This window comes from Anser brachyrhynchus (assembly GCF_964034855.1).
Source record: "Anser brachyrhynchus genome assembly, chromosome: 3".
In the NCBI taxonomy this organism is placed as follows: Eukaryota; Metazoa; Chordata; class Aves; order Anseriformes; family Anatidae; genus Anser; species Anser brachyrhynchus.
In genome coordinates, this window is record NC_137696.1 from 65,792,874 (window position 1) to 65,814,951 (window position 22,078).

Genomic DNA, 22,078 nt, shown 5'->3' on the forward strand with positions numbered 1-22,078 from the left:
GAACTTTGAATACTTATCTCCCACACCTCCGTTAATTTCCTTAAGTTGTTATTAATTCCACCATAAATTATTATTAATTTCACTATTCCTTTATATATATATAATGTTGAACACTACATAGCAACATTAATTAAAAGTGAATGATATCAGTGACATTTCATACTCTGCATGCAGTTATCTGTGTAAGAACGTCTTGTTATTGCTCAGTGCATATGAAATACAAATCATCTTCCCATCTGGGTAAAGCAGTCAGGGACTCCACAGTACAGAGCTCCTTAAATTGGCATGGAAAATGAAAAGGAAGGGGAGAGAGGCCAGAGGAAGTAGTCCGGTGTTGTTTAGTCACAGCTGCAGCAGCATCTCACAGGAAGTATCTCCAGCCAAAAGGGAGAGGGGTGGTCCCCCTTCCAGTGCTCTGCCCCTTGCAGTGTTGCAGACCTGTCTGCAGGGTGTTACAGCCAAGGCATATGCCTCTCAAGAAAGCCTGAGATGTTGGAGCGAAGTAGTGAATCATGCGCAGTGACTACATCTTCACTGGGCAGGAATCCTGCAGGCTTGATGCTGTCTTTGAGGTGACTGACACGATGCAGGTGGGTGGTGAGCAAACAGCTTTCAAAGCTCCGCTAGCAGCCAGCACTGCAAACTTCAGTGCTTGCGCACTGCACCATGATTTCTTCATTGCAGCCTCCCTTTTGATTCAATCAGATAACATACACTAACAAGGCGAAGAATTTCTGCTTATCAGTTACTAATAATGCCAATGTTAGACACAACAGTCGGCCAGATGAAGATAGTCACTTCCAACAAAGCTTGACCATGGGCTTTGCCCCACACTTAGAAGGAGGGAGGATTCTTCAGCAATACAGCAGGGCCAAACTAAGGCTGTGTTTGGTTTTTAAAAGGAAAGCAAAATTATGCAGATGTAGAATTTTGGGAGGCCAGATGGATTGTATCTGGAAGTGTTTATCATTTTTAATATTTTGAAACCAGATGTTGATGCACAGACATTGCTGGTTGCAGCCATAGGAAGCTGTGTTAGAAGGACACTCGCTAACCTTTGGTAAGAAATTACAATGTTTTGATCCAGTTAAGATCAACTATTAGTACAGAACTGGCCAACCACTGCTGTAAGCCGTTAAAAAAATAGGAAACAGATGCTCAATAGAAAGAAAGCTATCAGCCATAGCATTCCTGATCTTTTTATAAAATGTAAACTTAAATACTTTATGTGTCCTTTAATGAACTGCTATGGAACAACTTTAGTAGTCAAAACATTTCATAAGATTACACAAATGCAATTTGTCATTTATTAATATTTCCACAGAAGTGGTGTCCCTGGGAAAAAGGGCACAAAGGTGGCACATGCCAGGTGATAAATGTAAAGCATTTCTGTGACAAGAGCTCAACGCAGATCTGATACTCGTAAGACTGATGGAATTCTGATTGTAGGAAAGCAGCAGCTTTTATCCCTCAAGTAGACTGTGGCTGTGGGGGAAGGAACAGTCCCATCTGCATTATGAGGCAACATCTATAAATGTTAACAACTGTATGATAATTGATCATATTTGCAGGAAAGACAACCACAGCAGTGCTCAGAAACTGCAAATGGAGTAGAAGTAGAGATTTTGCTGTTGCAGCCCATTCTGTTGTTAGGTTGAAGGATTAACTATGCTTTTCAGTTTTTTTTTTTTTGTTTTTTTTTTTTTTTACCGTTTTGCAAAGCCTCATTTTCCTAACTGAGAACGGTAATGAATGGCTGGCCCACATCAGTGCAGTGCCTGCTGCCCTCCTCAGAACTGTGACTTCTGTGTCAGAGGAAGAACAGAGCTGGACCAAAACCCCTGAGTATGTAAATAGTCTGAATTCCCCATGTCTTCACTTATTTCTTCAGAATGGGAATAATGCTTACCATCTCCTGCTACTTGTTCACTTCAATAATGACCAATAATCAAACATTGCCAAGTTGCTTTAGAATTTAGTGGAGCCCACACAGCATCTTTTCCTTCAAACTGCATTATACAGATTGGCTTGCTTCTTCAAGCAAATTGGACAGCTGGATCCTCCTCCCATGGGGACAGCAGAAGCAAGTTAAAAAAGGAAAGACATCTTCTAGGTATTTCTTAATGCGTGCTGGAAGCCAAGGAAGAATGATCCTTCCTTACAGGAGGGCTCTTTTGCAAAGCACCTTTGGAGAAGCACTTAAAATATTGCCTGTCCTGACTGCTTTGTGCATTGCCCCATGCTCTCATGGAACAGGGAACAGTTGTGGGCAGGCAATGGGATGAACAAAACAATCTGATCTATGTGATCCTACTGCATTTCCTTCATCATATATATGGCCTGGGGGAACACTTAACTCAACAGTCAGGAGCATGGCTTAATCAATCATAAAGTGATCTGAGATGGGGCTAGGTTAAATATCAGTAAAAGACAGTTCAGAATAAGGTTATTTGTTCTCTTTTGTGGCCATATAGGTTGGGTTCAGAGTACCATAGGTAGTTAGTCCCACTGTAGCTCAGGCCCTCCATCCTACAGTGTAATCATGGGAGGAACTGACCAACAACATACCGTATACCTAATAGGGATTCTCAGAGCTGCTGTCCTGTTGTGAATCGTCCCAGCTGATTCACATTTAAAAAATTCAATTTCTCAAACGGAGCAGCAGTAGTTTGTTAAAATGTTGGAATGAATTGCTGCACAACCAAAATAACACTCCCCAAGATCTCCTCACCATTCAGCAGAGCCTCCAGTGTTTATCATATGAATTCAGCACAACCACAAACTAGTTTTTTTTCCTTTTGTCTTTTGCTCAGATTAAATGTGATTTCCACATGGGGCAAAGGGAGGGGATACCTCCTTTGCGTGTATTTTAGCAACCAAATAATTTAGTCTTTTGTTCACAAACAAGCTGCTTCTTCTCTTCTCCCTGTCCTTGTTTTTGGAGACTATCCCACATTTCTGTTCATGCTAACCAGAGCTATATTACATCTGGCACTGTCCCTGTGATTGCTCAGGCAGCTGGAACAAGTTAGATTGCATTGTTTCCTATGACTTCCCCTTGCATATCGGTTGCCATTACTCCACCTCTGCTGGAGCGCTTTTCCATCTATGTTCTCTCCTTCTGTTCTCTGCAAACTGCCAGAAGTCTTCACTGGTTCTTCATTTCCACTGTGAAGCAAAAATATCCCAAAACAGATGCTAAGGAAAATATACTATGACTTTTGGGCTAAAGCAATACACATTACAATAAATGCTACTGCACTGCTGCATTTGGGCCTGTCTCTGTTAAAGACGGGCATTTTCCTTTCCTGAGGGAGCACAATGTGAGATGCTTTCCAGTTTTTTGGTTTTTTTTTTTAGTTTACTAATCTGAACACTTCCAAGCGGCGTCCTAAACTCCAGGTCCACGGTTCATGTAAAGCAGCAGAGACATGCAGCTAATTTCTTCCCTCCTAGGTGTACCCACGTGTGACCCACCCCAGGCAAACCCTAGCCCAGGTGGGCTTTGTGGCAGATGCTGCCTTAGTTTGAGTTATCACTGCTCTATGGCTCTTGTGTTCACACCTCTGGTTTATGACTGGGGCTACCACATGGGATGTTGGGTTTTCCTCACTGCCCCACAAGTGATGGGCTGGAGGCTGTTGAATCCCAATCTTTCATGGTTACAGAAGAAAGAAGGCATTGGATTTGATGGAGTATGGGTAAAGTGGAAGATGTATACATTTTTTTATAAAGTACAGATACACCCCAGCCATTAATTTCTGGTCCAGATTTGGATTACTATTGTTTATTTGTTAAGTGCCAACAATGTGCTCAGTGCGGTAGAAGACTTGAAATGAAGACAGTCCCAGCCCTCAAAAACTTGGATCTGAATTTCTCCAAAAGTCAGAATAGGGCTTAGATCAGGTGTTCCAGTTCAGGCTCATCCCCATTATGAAGTGGTGCTGAAAAAATCCAGATGTTTAATAAATAATCACTGCGTTTTCTTGTAAAAATGTAACATTTATTGTAAATGACTAATTTTTTTAATGAATATTTTGGAAATGACATCTATGTGGAGAACCTATAAACTGCAATAAATTGTACAGGGGTTGCCTGATGTTTCTGGGGGCTAAAGAGAATGGAAACTCTTGGCCAAGATGATGAAAAACTTTCAGACAAGCCAGGGAGTGAATGTCGATATGGTGTAATCTTAGGCATCCATTAAAGTTTTCAGGCTACATTATCTGTATAAGTGCTGAACAGGCATGGACTGAGGCATCAGAGCCTGTTACAGCAAATAAATGTTAAGGCTGAGCAAAGCTCATGTGTTAATGCACATTGGGAACTGAGGATCTCTCTTTCTAGCTATTTGCCATGAAATAAAATGATGCACTTGAAGAGGTAAAGGCATCCTTGTAAAGCATAGTCAGGAAGGAAGGGTTTAACTTTCTAGTGGGTATGTTTGGGCTTTAGGGCTCAGCCCTTTGTCCAAGCCACATCAATCCAGCCTACTCATGTATGAGGTGAAATCCTCAACCATAGAAAAGTGGCACACAACACGTGTGTGTGTGTGTGCAGCCTTTACCTTCCTCTAAATTTGCACCTCTGCTCCTCTGGGATTCTGGGCCTCAAACACTTTGCATTTAGCATGGTAGTTGACAGAAAGTGCAGATGTGTTAGATGTGTAACCTGCTTTAACCAGAAGCAAATCCCTAGGTGTTCTAGCCTTAAACAGTCTATTCCTCATTACTACTCCTTTGACAAATAAATTCAGTTGACACATATGACATGATAAAAAGCCCAGGGAAAGCTCCCATTGATTTCCATGTCCTTTTGATCAAACTATCACAGGGTAGAGAATTACTTAAATTTTAAATAAGATTTATTATTAAGGACAAAAACCCACCACAGTTTTGCACATGTCATGGGAGAAAGCAAGCACCTGTTCTGGGTGATTTTATTCCAAGTTTCTGTGAACATTTTGTTCAGCTTATTTTTCTCCCATATTCCTTTTTCTCCCCGTCTCCCCATACTGGTCACCTCTGACGTTGCATTAACATGACTAATCTCTGGGTGGAAAAATTACATTCCACTGCGGATGTCTCTAGTCTGAAGCAGGGTGAGTGACACACCTGTGTACCAGACCTACGGCGTTGTTTAGTGTGGATAATAAATGAGTGGACGTGATTTGTTCATGGAATGTGTACAATTACAGGCAAATACTGTAAACCACTCAAAAGCCTTTCCACCGGGACAGATCCTCCTGTCTTTACTCAGACAAGATTCCCACCACTTCCCTGTCTAAACACAACCTTATTTGCAGTCCAGGTTTATCGCGGGCAGTCGGAAGGCAGGGGAGAAGGGGAGAGGTGCTGCTGTCCCTGTAGTGCCGAGAAGCGGCTTTCAGGTGGAGCTCAAGGGTGGGATGACCCCTGCTGCTTCGGCTGGGAATTGCCGGCCCCCGGAGCTGCTCGGCGTGGGAGCAGCAGCTCTGGTTGATGGCAGTGATCTCCGCAGCTTCACGGAAAGGTGTGCGACTTTCTGCTGATTTCCACCACATATTGGGGGAGCTTTGGAGAAGAAGATGATGCTATAGCCTCTTTAAAATGCGCTCAGGTGAGCCCTCCTTAGCTCCGTGTGGGTGACACCAGTATCCCCAAGGTACCAGCAGTGGCTGCAATCCTATAATGGTCAGACCAAAGCTGAGAGCTCTTGAAATCCCCTTCAGCCGGTGAGCTGAAGGCAGGGGCACTGCTGCACGGGGCGGAGGGAAAGAGAAGCCGGTGCAAGGCAGGTGGGCACACAAGCAGAGCTGCCTGGGTTTTCTGGCAGACCAAATTCAACAGGTTGCAAATACTGAGTACAAACAGAGGTAAGTTTAAGATGCAGAAATTTCAAATTCACATCCAAACCTTTTTCAGAGTTCAGGTATTTAGAATCACAGTTTCAGCAATCACAGCAATATCTCCTGGGATCTCTCTGTATGAGAAAAGAGGAAATATGGACAGATAGTGTACTGCAAGTATCCATGGGTTTCAACAGGGTAGGCAAGAATGATCACATCAATGTTCACCTGTGTCATGATTTTGGCTGGGATGGAGCTAATTTTTCTTGTTGAGGCTCACGCAATGCTGTGGTTTGGATTTGTGATGAAAATAGCAGTGATACCAGAGGGATGTTTCAGTCGCTGCAGAGCAGTGCTCGCACAGAGCCGAGGCCTCTCCTGCTCCTGGTGCTGCCCTGCCAGGAAATGGGCTGGGGGTGCCCAGGAGCTGGGGGGGGACACGGCCAGGACAGCTGGCCCAGGCTGCCCAAACGGATGTCCCACACCGCGTGGTGCCATGCTCAGCAGTAACAGCTGGGGGAAAGGAGGAGGAAGGGGGGTGTTGGGGTGATGGTGTTTGTCCTCCCAAGAAGCCGTAATGTGTGACAAGCCCTGCTGTCCTGGAGGTGGCTGACACCTGCCCACCAATGGGAAGTAGTAAGTGCATTCGTTGTTTTGCTGTGCTTGCACACCCAGCTTGTGCTTCACCTGGTGAACTGTCCTTATTTCAACCCATGAGTTCTTGCACTTTTACCTTTCCCAGCTGGGGAGAGCGAGTGAGCAGCTGGGTGGTGCTGAGCTGCCTGACGGGGCTAAACCACAACAGCCTGTGACCTATAATGGTTTATCTCTGCTTTCAGAGGCTGGCCAATAGGAGAAATAATACCTGCTTTCCCAGGGAGTTTCAATGTGAGGCAGAAAGGGAGGCTGGCATTCATCTCAACACAAGACCATGGCTGGAGAAGGCAACTGCCTTCCAGCAGCCTCCCAGCAGCACAGATGGCTCAGGAGCAGTTTGTTCCCCCAGTGCTGCTGCAGTAACAGCTACACTGATCTCATGCCCTGACCTGTCCCAGCTCTGCTCTGTGCTTCTCCCAGACCAATTTCATCCCCCAGAGCTCTTTGTGCACCTAGTCCAGTTTGTCACTGAGGAGAGGCTATGCTTCCCAGCTTCTTTCCCCTTAGCTTTTCTTGTCCCTCAGCCAGCTCCACAACACATCTCCTCCTTTGCCCACCCATGGTCCTGGGGACTCCCAGGGTGATGGCAGGAGGGTCCTTAGCCCAGAACGCAATGGAGGAGGGGGAGGAGGAGGAAGCCCTGTTCTGGTCTTGCCCAGAGGCTTCCACGGTGAAATGATCTGCCCCAGCCTTGTCTCCCCTCCAAGTCACACTGGCTGCAGGACTGGGAGATACAAGTCATTTACGGCAGTCTCTCATTATTATTATTATAATTATTTTTTTTCAGTAAAAGAACTAGAAAACAATTCTTAAACGAAAATGTTTAGTTTCTCTCTCTCTCCCCCTCTAAATAAATAGAAAAAAAAAAAGTCTCTACAAAGTTTTGCCTTCTACCTGGAATTATTTTTCAAAAGCAGAGAGTTTATCTCTGCATTTATCTTTTTATGTCCATCCCTTTTCTCTTCCAAAATGTTTCAGGATTCTTCCGTAAATTTGAGAAAGAGGATTTTCTGACCAACATTAGTAATATGTCTCCATCTGAGATTACTCTAGTCGGCCCAGAAAGTCAATGGGTGCATTAGTAACTGCTTCCAGGCTTTTTTATTTTATTATTATTTTATTTTATCTCAGAGGTGTTATTGAGATACCAAGTATTTCACAAAGTCTTTTGCCAAAACATCATATTATTAAAATCAGTCCTACTTCCAAAATGAAAAGCTGTAACCTGCTTGCTGTTTGTGTGAGGAGGTGAATGGGAGTGTAGCCAAAAGGATCAAGGGATATCATCCCAAACTTCCATGGATGTCTTCCATGGACTGAATTGTAGAAAAATTTGTTAGGTACTAAGTACACAAATTGTATCCCATGTTTCTGAACATTTAGATTTCTGCTATTAGCAGTAAGTTTAAGTCAGCTCCTAGAATAAACTGGACAATTTGATATTGCAACACTGCAGTCCATATCAGTTTGATGTTCTTTCCACCAGTTTTACTGAGATGCTGTGTAGCAGGAAAGACTTACAGAAGTCACTGTAGTTAGAATAAATAACACAGATAGACTATAGCTAGTCTCCTCTCTTTAGAGATGAGAGGCATTCAGTAGTACCCTATTTTTCAGGAAAGAAATTAATATATCTAGCCTCACATCTCTCCTCAGCACAGCAGATGCTCTCCATCAATTGAACTGAAGTATGTTGAAAGATGTAATAGCACTGGCAAAGTCTTTTAGAGACCGACAACTACTGTGAATAATGCTATGACTAAGCCTACTATTTAAATGGCTGACGTCCAAGGAATTTAAGGGTATCAGATACCTATGAGATTGGCCCACCAGCTCTGTTTCACTTGCTTCTTCTAGAATAAACCAATACAGAATATTTGTGACACTGAAACAGGCATATAAGAGAAGGACCACAGCTTGCTTAAGGTTGCTGGCAACTTGTTTTGCTATTAAGCCTCTCTACAAAGAAGGGTATGGGAATGCTGTTTCTTTTTTTAAGTGAAGGAAAGTGCAGATATCCGAATTACTGTGTCTCAGTATGCTATAACATCAATAGAAAGGAAACTCATTCAGTGAAAATACTGTATTTTTTTCTGGCTTCTTTGAAAATCCAGTCGTGGCTCCAGAGGTCTTATGGAATGTCTCCTGGGAACATCTCTATGGCCAGCGTGCTGTCTTGTTAAGCATCGGGTGATAAAGTTACAGAGATCCCAATCTAACCATTTATCTCCGCCTGTTCTAACACGTTGAGAGCTGGAAAAGCCCCACACACTGCAGCACAAACTGTGGACCACACTCCTGTCATCTCTGAAGGCTCTTTCTTTTACTTCTATAGGCAACAATAGGTCTGGTCTGCTTTGCTGATAAATTATGTGATTCGTCTGAGACATAAATTTGGCTTACAGCAGAAGCGTTTGCCTGGCTGAGAGGCGTACTGTAACAACAAATGTACTTATTGGATTGTCTGCCACCACTGAAGTCATCGTCTTCCGGCTGAGGCCAAATGTTACAGTGCACATGTCTCCCCTCATCTCTCAAGCAAATCACAAGACTGCTTATACAACTCCAAGAAAACTTAACTGCAGATAGTATGCTACGGAGCTGACACTTCTGTAAAGTTACACGTGCGATCTGAGTTTATTGGAGGATCATCAGCTTTGGAGACAGCAATTCCAGGAGGTTTTCTTGAGTAACACTCTCAGACCCTCACTACCTCTCAGTAAGTGGGCCATGGGGCCATGCAGTGTAATCTTCTCTTCAAATGACCTCCAAGACATTTTTGCCACATCCTAGGCAGATGTTCGACTAGTCCCAAAGGAGGGATAATACCAAGGCACAATGGATTTTTAATCCCTCCACCTCCAAACTTGCTCAACCATTGTGAAAAGGTTATCCCTTGGTGTGCCTCATACATCAACTGTAAGGGCCATAGTCAGCTGAAATTCTGTCAAAATCACTGGATCCAGCGTCCTCTATTGACTGGAAGCACCTAACACAAACACGAAATGAGAGAAATGGTTAGAACTGTTTTAAAAGGAAAACAATAATCCTGAAATAGCTCAAGTGCTTGATTAGAATTTAAGTAGGAAAAAGATAATTTTTGAATGCACAAAGCAGAAAACAAACTGGAGACTGTGTCAGAGACTAGAATCAAAGTAAATTATAACAATACTGCATGAACAGAGATATTCCATCAGTAACGGGTGAAAAAGAGAAATATCTAAATGTTGTTTCATCTATTCCAGGCATCTTTGCTGAATGCAAAGCTATGCACTAATTAACTTCTTGAAAGGTATGAGTAAGAAGATACCAGATAAAATTGCAGTATTAGTGTCAAGTACTACTAAACTTTTATGACATGCCATGTCCATTTGACAGAACTAGACAATAATTGTTATTTTACTTTCCCTATATTCCGTATTTCTCTTTTCCCTATAATTTTGTACAGGCAATACCAATAAGATTGAGAAAACACATTCATAACAGAGAGATACATTTTCAAAACAGTTATAGCTGACCTGTAATTTTGACTGCCAAGTAAAGTTTTGAGGGAAAGAGCATGACTGATTTCAGAAAAGACTAGATTTTTACAAGGCAAATAAAAATATCATCAATTCTGTAAGTGCAGGTAGTTAATTATACTGGTGGCCAGCCTGCTTTATTAAACCAGTAGCTGCTGAAAGACTGCTGGAAGAAACCTTTTCAAGATGGGGTACAGTCTCTACATCTTTCCTGAGAGCTTTTTTTCTTTTTTTTTTTTTTCTTTTTTTTTTCTGGAACTATCTGGTGATGGTCCCTGTCAGAGACAGAAGACTGTACTTGATGGGCAGTTGGCCTAGTATGTCTTTTCATAAAACACATGGCATCTACCTAAGTTCTCCTGAAAAACTTTGGAAGAAAGACTGAAACGACTCACACTTGTGAAAGCATCCACAAAGCCTCAAAGCAGGAGGCTTCCTCCTTTGAACAACAGCTGGAGCTGACCACAGAGAGCTAGTGAGGGAGTACAGGTCTCAGAACATATGGACCTGGGTTTTATTCACTGAACCTTTCAATTTTCTTCTTACTAGGCTTTGTCCCACGTTGGAGATGGCTTTCTCAATGGACAAATGATATAATGAGCTAAGGGTTTTTAAGAAACAAAAACAGAAAGTCTTTTTCAGGGGAGATCTGTTTATCTGAAGAAATGACTGCAAGTAGGTAAGTGGGCTCCTGCTGAATGGTCAACAGAGGAGAGTGGCCATTGCCACAGGTTTGGGACTGCTGATGGTTCTCTGACCGCCTGCTCACATCTGTAGGGAAAAAAAAAAAAAAAAAAAAGCAGTCTTCTTTTATTTGGTCAGCCTTAGTACCCTGAAGAAGCCAAAAATACATAACTGAACATGACTTTTCCAAACCAGGCATTAATGCTACATAGCACAGATCTGCTGTGAATGGGGACATGTGCTCAGCCATGGAAAGGCAAGCTGGACCAGGAGAAAGGCTCTGCATTTGGGAAGTAATGTACACACTGAAAACTTTTGAGGAACTCTGGACTAAGTACAACGATGGAGAAATAGGAAAGAAGCTGTCAGCTAGCATCAGATTCCAGAGTCTACATGCTCTATTATTCGGTCTGTTGTTTTTAACGAAGCAAATATCAACACGATTGTTTTGTTTCTGACTGTTCTAACAAATCCCAAAAGTGAGAAAAATGTTCTGGCTTCTTCTCCTCATTACACTTTCCTGAAATCCATGAAGATAAAAGCTATGAAATTGTTGCCTCTCTAGATAAAAATGTGTCGTGGAGACTGATTGTGAATTTACTACTGTGACAGTTAAGAAAGAAAATTTAAAGGAAAAAAAAAAAGGATTCTAGTTACAAGGCTAGGAGTATAATGGGATGATTTATCATGACAAAATTTTCCTTGTGATACATCTCTCTGTTGAAATCAAGGGTTACTAGAGATAAAGAGGTTCACCCTCTTTTAGTTCAGAAATATACTTTAGCAATGTTAACCACTTCTTTACACCCCTCATCCTCTTAAAAACATTTAAAAGAAGCTGTTGTTACAAGGTCCAATGGATGCTTTCTATAGCCAGATGTTTTATTCTGTAGTGTTATTGCATCACCACAGAAATCACTGCTGTTGTGTCACTGCAGCTGTCACTATTGCAGAGTCTTTGCAGCAGAGATAGGCTTCATTAACCCTGGCTGTCAGTGTGAGTGCCAAGTGTCTGTGGCTTTGCATGCCTGCATGCAGGAACTGGCATCTATAGGTGCAAGAGCTCAGCTGTGGACTACCAGTGGAGGTACATGGGAGGTTGAATTGCCTTCATGGGAGGTTGTCATTGCCTGCAGCAATGACAGCGAGCTGAGGGAAGTAAGGAACCACATGTTCTCTGGATGTTTTCTGCTCTAACATAAAACCACAGAGTAGAGTCTGATGGCTGTTCAGCAGAAGGGAAAAGAGATGGCTGCCAATTAAAGATACATATTCTACCGACATCTATGAAAATGGCTGAATTGCCAGATGGAAAACCAGCAAAGCCTTTTTCAGCAACTCCTTAAAAACAGCCTGCTTTCATTATACATGCACACCACCTTCTTCCCACGGAGCAGAATAGAAAAGTTCAATGAGGAAGTAAGAAGCTGTGTGGGGGCTTGGCCAGAGAAGAACAGGCATTTGATTTAACAGCAGGTACAGGCAGGGAGATGAGGTTAGCCTGGGATGTGTGATTCATGTCCTGCCATGTTGTGCATAAATCACTTAATGCTTCAGCGACCTATGTGTTAGAACAAAATAACAGCACCTTTCCACGCAGTAGGAAAAGAAGCAAGCTGTGGCTCTCTTAAAAGCACTCTTTCTGGGCTTGCTCAGCACCACATCACTCAGAGTGGGAATCCCATGAAGGGCTTCAGTTTGTTGGGAGACTGGATGATTTCCATTTTCTGGTAATTTAATACAAAGGGAAAGAAAAGAAAGGAAAACTTCTGATCGTTAAATACCAATCATGAAGACGCTAGCTGCCTACTCTGACTGCTCTTTTCTACAGGATTTTTGAGAATAACTGTGCTGGGACCCAGCAGTAAGTAAATGAGCCAGGAGAAGGTCCATGTTGTTAACACCTCTAAGCAGGCCTCTATGAACATGATGTGAGTGATGGGTGATGGTGTATTTCAGAGTGTGGGAACAAGTGACGTGTAAGAGGTAAATAAAATACTTCTCTTGCCATTCAGAATGGGGGGTGTTCAGCACAGCTGCAGTGAGGTAGGAGCCGTCTTGGGAAACCACATGTAAACCATAGCCTGGGATATGCATCACCATTCAGAGTGTTTAGAGACCCTCAATAAAACCCAAACTCTGCAGAAATCAGTGTACAAACCTCCAACAAATTACACAGGACAACTTCCCACGTGGCTTCCACTATTCTCAGCTGTGGCTTACAAAAGGGTCTCTGCTTTTATCCACTTCAATGGAAATGACTGAATCCTCCTCACTTTTCACAAAGGGATGTGCACTGGATTTACAGGCTAGATTAGATTATAACAAAACCCCATAGATGCCGGGGCATCGCTGCCTCTGCCTGTGTTGTGAATGCCTCTGCTTGTAGATGCCTGCGTTACATCCAAGAAAACACCATGGCAGCAGCTTTCTCTTTCCTCCCCATGCAGCCTGGTGCCAGCAGCACAGACGTGTTTCTCTGTGCTGCTCCAGGATCCACAATGCAGCATCTTCCCTGCTTACACCTGACGTACACAGGAGATGCCAGGGGCATTCTACACAGAAATTAATGAGGGGGCAGAGACCAAGTTTTAGTGTGCAAAATGGGGGTGAGGGTTTGAGGAGGGAAGGCAGAGAGGATGAGGAAGACTCGTGGTGAAGAGGAAGGGAAAGACTGGGGCTCCCACACAGCTATAACTTGAGGTGGATCCTTGACAGCATCTTGAGGGACTGGCTGCCCAGGATGGGACAGATTACTGTCCTTCAAAGGAAGGATCCCAAGCGTTTCCTTAGCTCCATGCTGCCACATGCCTGGGGGTGATCTCTTTCCCTACCTGTGCCCCACTGCTTTGGCTGCCAGCAGCAAGGGGGGCAGCCACCGCGATATATTATTTATGTTGAATTCAGGCTTATTATTGCATGGCATTCCAGCACACAGACTCCACAGCATCTCGTGGGGAGATTGCTGTGTGATGAATAGACTGAGAAAGGCCAGGCAAACGGTATTATTATAACACTACATAAATATGTTTTTTTTTTTTTCATTTAACATTAAAACACCTGATTTCCTTTAACATTGTAAACATGTCACTTTATTAGGTCTGGGAAAGCTGATGAATTTAAAGGCATTTTCAGCAAGCAAGTGGCAGCCTCTCTGTGCTTTATTTTGAGGTGAAGGAAAGAAACCTTTGTCATGGCAACATATGGAAGACTGAAAAGGACAGGAAAAACTTGTAACCCACTTTGAATTCTCCTGTAGAGAGGGAAGACTCATCCAGGTGATACTGGTGGAAAACAGAATATGGGGGAAATATGGGATACAATCTACTTGAAAGAGTTGGCTCAGGTTCTCTGTTTTGTAGCTAATAAATTCATCTTTCAGGAGGAAATTCAAATAAGCTGCGTTTACTAGTTTTTAAGAATGAAAATGAATGCATTAATTATGTACAATGTTACCATCTGCTAAATGAGGCGATTTTGGCCAGCGTTTGGAAATTTCTTCCCGGACATGAAGTTTAAAAACAAGACTTTTCAACCATAAAATTACTGCCCTGTAAAAGGATAGATAAATGTCTAAGCAAGTGCCTCATTACTGTCAGAGAAATGATTTGTTGTTTCATTTTACGGTTGTTTTCCTGGTGATTAGAGCGAAGGTTGAGTCAGCCTTTCCATTACAAATAAACTGCTTTTAAGGAACTGCAGTATGACCAGAGAAGAAAACTCACTTTGAGCATTCAGGCAAAGGGAAAAAAATTAAAAACACTGGCAACTGCTTGGATTTTTAGGAATACCACTTGGGCTGAGAGGTTCTTGACTTCTTGAAGACTTGTGAATAGGTTCTTCCCTGCTAGGACCCCACTAGAACCAGCTTTGTCTAAAGAAGATGTAAAAGCAGCTCAGTAAAGAAAAAAGGAACTGGGGTGGTGGCAAGCTGAGAGGTTGGGTGAGCAGGATGGGTGCCCACCTCGAGAAGAGACCCGGGCAAGGTTGTCTCTCCCCACTCCCAGCCTGCCATGGGGGACAGGCAGCTACGTGGACTCCGGTTTGGCAACCAGGCAGCTTGATTTTGAGCACAAACTTGCTTGTGATAAAAAAAAACTTGTTTTAGTTCCCAGTGAGTAACAGGAGAAGTTAAGCTATGGTAATTACCTTACCTCCATCATCTCTCAAGTGTCAGTGGCCTGTGGTAATTGTTGAGAATAGGATTGCATTTCATAAATCAGTGTACATGTGCTGTTTGAGCTGAGCAGCCCTCCCCTGCATTTGGCTCTATTCCTTCCCTCCCCTCCCCCTCCACCCTGTCTCCCCCCCTTTTTTTAGCTTGTATTTCTTTAAGCGTGAGTGACTGCAAGGCACAGATGTCATTAAGATTTTCTGGTAAATACTCCTTTGCGTAGACTGAAGAAGTGTAACACATGTGCCAGTCATGGCTTGTCCCATAACACCAAACAACATTAAAAGTTTTATGTGTGAGAAAGATAGCATTTGGAGCTGATGCACTCTTGTAAAGACAGCATTATAGACAGCTAATGGGGGCATGCTGATGAGATAAAGGCAGAGATCTCCCGCTGATGCTTCACAACCATGTGGCAGCGGTATTTGCTGACAATCTACCTGGCAGAGAAAAAAACATCAAAGAGGGCTGATGGGGCAGGGAGACACCAAATTGCCCTAGCAAGGAGATACGTGACCTTGCTCATCAACATGCTGGTGAAGGCAGCAGGGACAACCTGCAAGAACCTTGCCTTCCCTCAGCGGGGCTCCTGAATAATGGGGATGGGATCACGTACTAGCAGGATACACCTACTAAACCCTATAGATAGATGAGGAAGGAAAAGGCATTTAATTGTTGCTATCTCAGCTCTTGCCAGGAGGAATGAGCTGTGTGGAAGGACTAAGCTTGCAGCTGGACCAGTATGTCCAGTTCTGTACACAAAGCACAGTCCGAGGGGGACAGACCAGGACTGCATGGAGATGGCAGGAGAAGGCACAGAGAAGGCCACACAGGAAGAGGAGTGATTTTGCCACCAGAAGCAACAGCTTTCATGCTGAAGCAAGTTTCACGGGGCAATACACACACGTCTGTCACCAACAGGACAGCAATCAGCATGAGTGAAAGAGAATATTCGTTTGTTGCTAAAAAAATTCTCAGAAGATATCAGTTTCAGCCCCCATTCACTACTGCCTATTCCCACTGGATAAACTGTTTATTCCAGGAGAAATATATATATATATATATATGAATGAAAATAATCTTTATAGCCCATTAGTGTGTTGCAATAGCAAGGGATTAAATCAACTGCACCTGATTGTTACTAAGGTTTCACCATAACAGCTAACTATTTCCTGGAGAATTAATTTATTTAAATGTCTGTGTGCAGCAGATGTCATGTGGTTGTGAATTGTGGTGACCCCCCTTGGGTTGCAGAAAGCAAACAGCTCAGCTACCAGGGCAGATATCCCTCCCCTGCCCTCCTGTTTTGGGTGCGGGTGCCCAGGTGCTGGCAAGGGGCTGCAGGGCCTCTGTGAGGCAAGGGCTGGGCCCCGCAGACACGGGTGGACACCTCGGGACAGCATGGGGCAGGAAATATGGCACAGACAGAACAGGAGGGAACAGATAAGAGAGAGAAACAGCAGAGGGAACACCAAGGTTAGACAAGGAGGAGGAAGAAGGAAGAGTTGCTCTATGTTGCTTGGCGGCCTGGGAGGCCCACAATACTAAACGTGCTGTCTTCATATTAACCCAACTAGCTGTTCTACACACACCAGCCCTCAGCTCCACTGACAAGGAGACACATCTATTCCATGTGCTTCTTCCACAAACCCCATAAGGTCACTTCTGTACTTCTGTTCCCACCCTGGAAAGGCAACTCTGCTCACCTTGCTTCCTGGGGCTCGGCAAAAGTATATGGCATCTCCTGCCTGTCTGCTCTTGCAAAAGACAGACGTGCTCACAATTGTGCTGGATGTAAGCAGAGTGGCAGAGAGAAATGTTGGCAGCCGTGCCCGCCAAAGGGAGAGTGGCACATCTGGCTAAGATGCTGCCTACTGCTGGTCCTGTGCACGCTCCTCTCTCCTATAACGCCAGTATCCCAAACAGGCCTGGAATCATAGCTGCAGGGGCTCAACTTGGTAGCCCATGTGGCGTAAGACCACTGGGAGCCTCTTTCTTTTCCCTGCAAAAGCTGTAAGGAGCTGCTACACTTTCAAGGCTATTTGGGATCCTAATACACTCACCCACAGCAAAGAGCAGCTATGGTATGAGCAATGTGGTAACAGAGAAGTGTGAAAACAGAGAAACAAGGCAGCAAAGGGATCAATCAAACCCACGGACTAGAGTTGGTGGACAGTTGGAGGAGCAGTGCTGCTGTGTGGGGTGGGGATACAGAGCACAAAGAACACAAGTAAATTTGTCCTGTGAAACAGGAGAGATCCCCACACTGCACAGACAAAATGCTCTTTCTTGCTGGTTATTTTCCCATGCCTTATCAGCCTGTTCCCACCCTGCAGGCAACCAACCAGCTCGCCATAGCTTCTCAGTTGTTAAATACTGTCCAGGAAGTTTTCTATTTCCATAAGCCTTCACAATGGGCATTCTGGCTTTAGAGCTGGGAAAAGAGAATTATTTGTTTATTTGTTTATTTGTTTATTTATTTATTTATTTATTCCAATTCTTCTTCTCTTCCTTTTTCTTCACTTTTTTTTTTTTAATTTATTATTATTATTTTCTGTTTTCAGAAACATTCCTGTTCACTATTGGGACCAAACCTTTATGAGTCAGAAGACTGGAAATCAAGAAGATACTAACCCAGATAAGATTTAAGTATATTAGGAGATGGAAAAACATCAGAGGCTTGATATCCCATCTGAAATCCACAGTCACCAGGCTCTTGCAATGGCTTATACTTTTTTTTATGTCTGATCCGGTGTGCTCCTGATTCATTCTTTCTCTACGCAGGTGAATGTTCCATTCATCAGTGTTGGTATGTACACACATTTTGGTTTCAATGAGTCAAAAATTTCTAATATTTTCCAAATATTTCCTTTTTATTTTTTATATTTAATATATATAATAGAAAAAGTATGTGCTTCCTGGTGCACGGGAGGTTGTATAGTAGCCTAGAAAACATGAATCACTTTCCTTTTGCTGCTCCTCTGCTGTACTTCATTTTCCCAGACACTGAGAACACAGCAGAAAAAGCAAGACTAATTAACATCTATTCTCAACCTGACTCCTTGGTATGATCTAGTTCATTTAAAATCCGTATCCTTCATGCTCCTCTGCTCTCTTGCTTTATGTTTATTGAAGTGCATATGTGAATTTCTAATTTAGATGGATGTTTGATGACTAATTCATCTGTGAAGTTTGAGAAATGGTGCTTTGTGTGACAAAGGATTTTCTTTGCTTATCCAATATAATTAATAATAATAATAAAATTGTGAAACTTGCTCATGCTTTCTCCCTGTTCTTCCCAACCAAATAAAAAATCCCCCTTCATTTTCATTGGTGGTTTCAAGTCAAAGCCTCAATCTTTGGAATATCAAGCGTTGAACCTTGTAGAGAAAATGACAGGCAAAAATAAACTATTGAGATGTTTTGACTTTGTCAGCATTTTTCCTACTGACTGGGCTTTTGGCAACTGAAACAATTCCCTCAAATTTATAAACATTTGCAAAATGTTTCAGAATCCATTATTTGTTTGGAAAAGAGAAAAACGATCAAACAAGTCATCCATAAATGTGCATGCCCTAGTGATAATATGCATCAGCATACAATGGAAAGGACACGTAGCAAATAATTCCAATCTGAATTTCTGCTTGGTTTTCCTTGGAGATTCACTATAGGTAATGGATACCTATTGCATTATTCACTGCAAGGAATATTTCTGCACCCAAATGAACGAAAGTTATTTCTCCATCCATGCTTATTTTCAGTATAATATTTTTACTTAAGTTCAGTGCTGCAAACTATCATGTGCCGGACCTATTGACAGTCATGGAGAACACCGAGTTTCAGAACAATGAGAAATGAGGCTAATGCTGTGCTATAATCCAGACAAAAGCTGTTAATGTTGAAGCCCCAGATATCTCATTTTTTTATCCCGATGTTTAAAAGGGAAAAGTTCTGATATCTCCCACAATTTTTAGTGGTAGAGAAAAAAAACATTTTCAGCCTACCTTTTAGCTCAGTCTCCTGAAGTGGTACTGAATATTTATTTCTCTTCTCTAGAGTCACATCTAAACCCATCTGAGAGATGAAATGTTAAATCTACTGTTAACAGTGTATCAGTCTGCTCAGTAGGTGAGTCTTATTTGTGTTTTGTCCACTCTATTTTTGATGTATCTTCCTTCTGGTTCCTCAAATTGGAGTTGAAGGCAAATGTACCACGCATATGTTGCATATTACATTCCACTGTACCCAGTAAACATGAAGAAATTTATTACATATTTTTAATTCACTTGAAAATATGCACAATTTTATAAGGTTTTTATTTGTCAATAAGCATTTTCAGTATTGTGCAATATCCAGATAGCCACAGTCATCTATATAATGTTTCAAATAACACATAAATTTTACCCTGTCTACTGATGGACACTGGGAGAGCATAGACATTAAAATTAAACAAAGGAACAGTTTATCAGAGAAAACAGTGTCTTTGTTATCACTTGGGAATCTTTACACAGAAAACAGTTGTCTGTGTAACAGAAATGCTTTAATCTAACTCCTGGGAAAAATCTGTTTATGATCTGCCTCTTGTGGTTGAAGCACTGTGGTTACTGAGGATCTGCCACTTGCGATGTTGTTTCCAAGACTTTAATGTCACATCTATGTGTGCTGATAATCTTGCAGCCCTGCTTTTGAAGTGACTGCCTTAAAGCCTGTGCAAGCAGACTGCAGAGGCACTGCATCCTGCAAACCAAGGCCAGCTCCTGACATGAAGCACCACTCTCAAAGACACATACAAAGTTTCACGAGGCTCAGCTTTGACTGGAACGGCCACTTGCTCCTCAGTAGCTCAATCTGTCTCCCAAACAGTCCGTGCTTTGGAAGTAATTGTCCATAAGAAGAATATTAGCATAGCACTAGTAAGTGAATTGGTAAGTGAATTTAAATTAATGTGTTATGTGTCTAGGCTTTCAAATTGGTTCTGTATTTTGGCCATCACAAAAAAACGCATTGTCTCTCAGGCTGCAATCTGGAACAAAACATCTACTGGCTTTGGTAAGGAAACTTCAGTTCCCCACAAAGGCTGCACCTTGCAAACAGTACACAGAGAAGCCAGTCTTTACCAGACCACAAGGTCACGGGGTTGTTCCTGACATGGATCACTGAGATATCATGGACATACTTAAGAAGAGTTCAAAGTAACACTCAGTTCCCATAAGAGGCATCCTGTACTGACGATTTCAACCACAAACCAAACATCTTGCAACATAATATAGTGCAGAAAATGACATTTCCAAGTGTATTTATTGAGAAATAGTAAAGATGTACATAATTTTACAAGCTTTTAATTTTAATTTACATTTTCTTAAATTATGTAGGCCCTAATAAACTATAATCTAATACATGACAGAGACCCTTGGCTTCAATTATATCTCAAAAATGCTGCTTTTGCTGGGATTTGGCTCATGTCACTTCAGCTCCTCTTCAGAGATACTAAATACCACTTTCATTTAAAGCATATGCATGGTATCACTCTTGTAAAGTAGAGATGACTTTTGAACCAAAACCCTGGATCTGGATACACCCTCACAGCTAAACTCTAGACTTGCTGTTGTGTGCCAAGTCCATGTTTCCCATAAAATCTGCAGTTCTGATTGGCCGTGGGACTTCATCTGCTCTGATATTATGTGTGCTTGTATACAGGATTTTGGGTTGGCATCTCTCTTGTTAGTGCTTACACTGGAATATACTCTGCATCTACTGTGGATGTAAACACTGCTGCTTCTATTGAAATCAGTTCTGGGAGCTAGCTGCCACCTATACCTTTGTTCACTATCTCCATAGGCATCTAAAAAGAAAAATCATTTTTAGCTTTTGCTTCCTCTTTTACTGATATACTGAGCTACATGGAGTTATATATCTATTACGTTAATACTTTGTGACTGCGATCCCACTGTGTTTGTATTCTGCAAGCTGACTATTCAAATGCCTAATGAACATTCAAGTTCTGTACTGACTGAAAACTGCTAATCAGCAAAAGGCATTATATCCTATACTTCATTTTCACAAAATACTTGCAAACATGACATTGTGCTCAGTCTTGGTTATTCAGGAGAGGCAGAATGGAAGGCAGTTTCTGATTAATACGCTGTTGAATTAAAATGCACTCAATGTCAAAATGACCAACCTTCAGTTTAATCTACTCAGGCCCATCTGAGACAGTCTGACATGACTACAACTCTGCCTTGCTTATTTTCTCCTCTGTATAGTTCACACAGTATATTATGATTATCAGAGTAAGTTCTTTCTCCAAGGCAGTCTTGCAAAACATAGTTTCATTCAAAGATATATATAACAAATTTTGCATAGGAAGAGAGTATTTGTACTCTGAAATTTTGCTTTAGAATTTTAAGATTATGAAGGTTTTTGAGATAAATCTTTGATTTTCTTGTGCATTTTTTGTGGATTTTTCATTTTTATAATTAACTTCTGCTACGTTAAGACACAGAATCCTAGTTAAAATCAGAACTTTGTCTTGTTCTGAAAAACTTCCATCCTTTTACCTCCATCTCCTCTCTGAAAGTCCGGTATATTAATTGAGCCATACCTGCCATGGAGAGTTAAACACAACTCCACTGCAAACCTTTTATAAGAACTAATGGTTGTTGCTGGTTATTGTTTGTTCTTACTTCTGATTTGGAAAAGAACACTGAAAAGCTGAAAAAAAAATAACTGAGAAATAAAATTTCTTCATGCATTTAAATAACACTATCACTTGTAAGAAACAAAAAAAAGAAAAAAGAAAACAAATATAGGCTACTTCACCATACCAATTATTACTTTTTATTTTATTTTAAACAAAAACTTTTATGCTGAGATTCTCATGTGATGTTCTGATGCTGGAACTTGAGAGGGGCTTTTTGTTCAACCTTTTTCCTATTCCAGTAGAAACCCATTTTTTCTCACCTGAAAGACTATGAAAAGCTGGTACCACAGGTTTTATGAGAATGTACTTCTAGGCCAAATTTGACTAAGCAAATACTGTATATATAAAGAAGGTATTTGTCATTTTTACTTGTTGGACACACAAATTCATCACCCAAGTAGCTGGTGTATAATGATTTCATATGTCGCTAGTCTCATCTGATGGTTTCATACTTTCCAGCGATAACAAATCATTAGTTCATTGTCTGGTGACTTGTATATTGAATTCCAAAGCAG

The 22,078-nt window shown here is 41.9% G+C and overlaps 1 long non-coding RNA gene across 2 annotated transcripts; it reads left to right on the forward strand.

Annotated features, from left to right (window-relative positions):
- Nucleotides 1-224: 224 nt before the first annotated feature.
- LOC308191446 lies at nt 225-21,667 on the forward strand. Of its 2 annotated transcripts, none has more exons than XR_013947996.1 (4): nt 225-590; nt 17,428-17,672; nt 18,920-18,991; nt 19,541-21,667. It is a non-coding gene; the product is annotated as an uncharacterized lncRNA (long non-coding RNA). The 2 variants fall into 2 exon arrangements; XR_013947997.1 differs by lacking the exon at nt 225-590 and adding an exon at nt 1,413-5,598.
- Nucleotides 21,668-22,078: the final 411 nt, after the last annotated feature.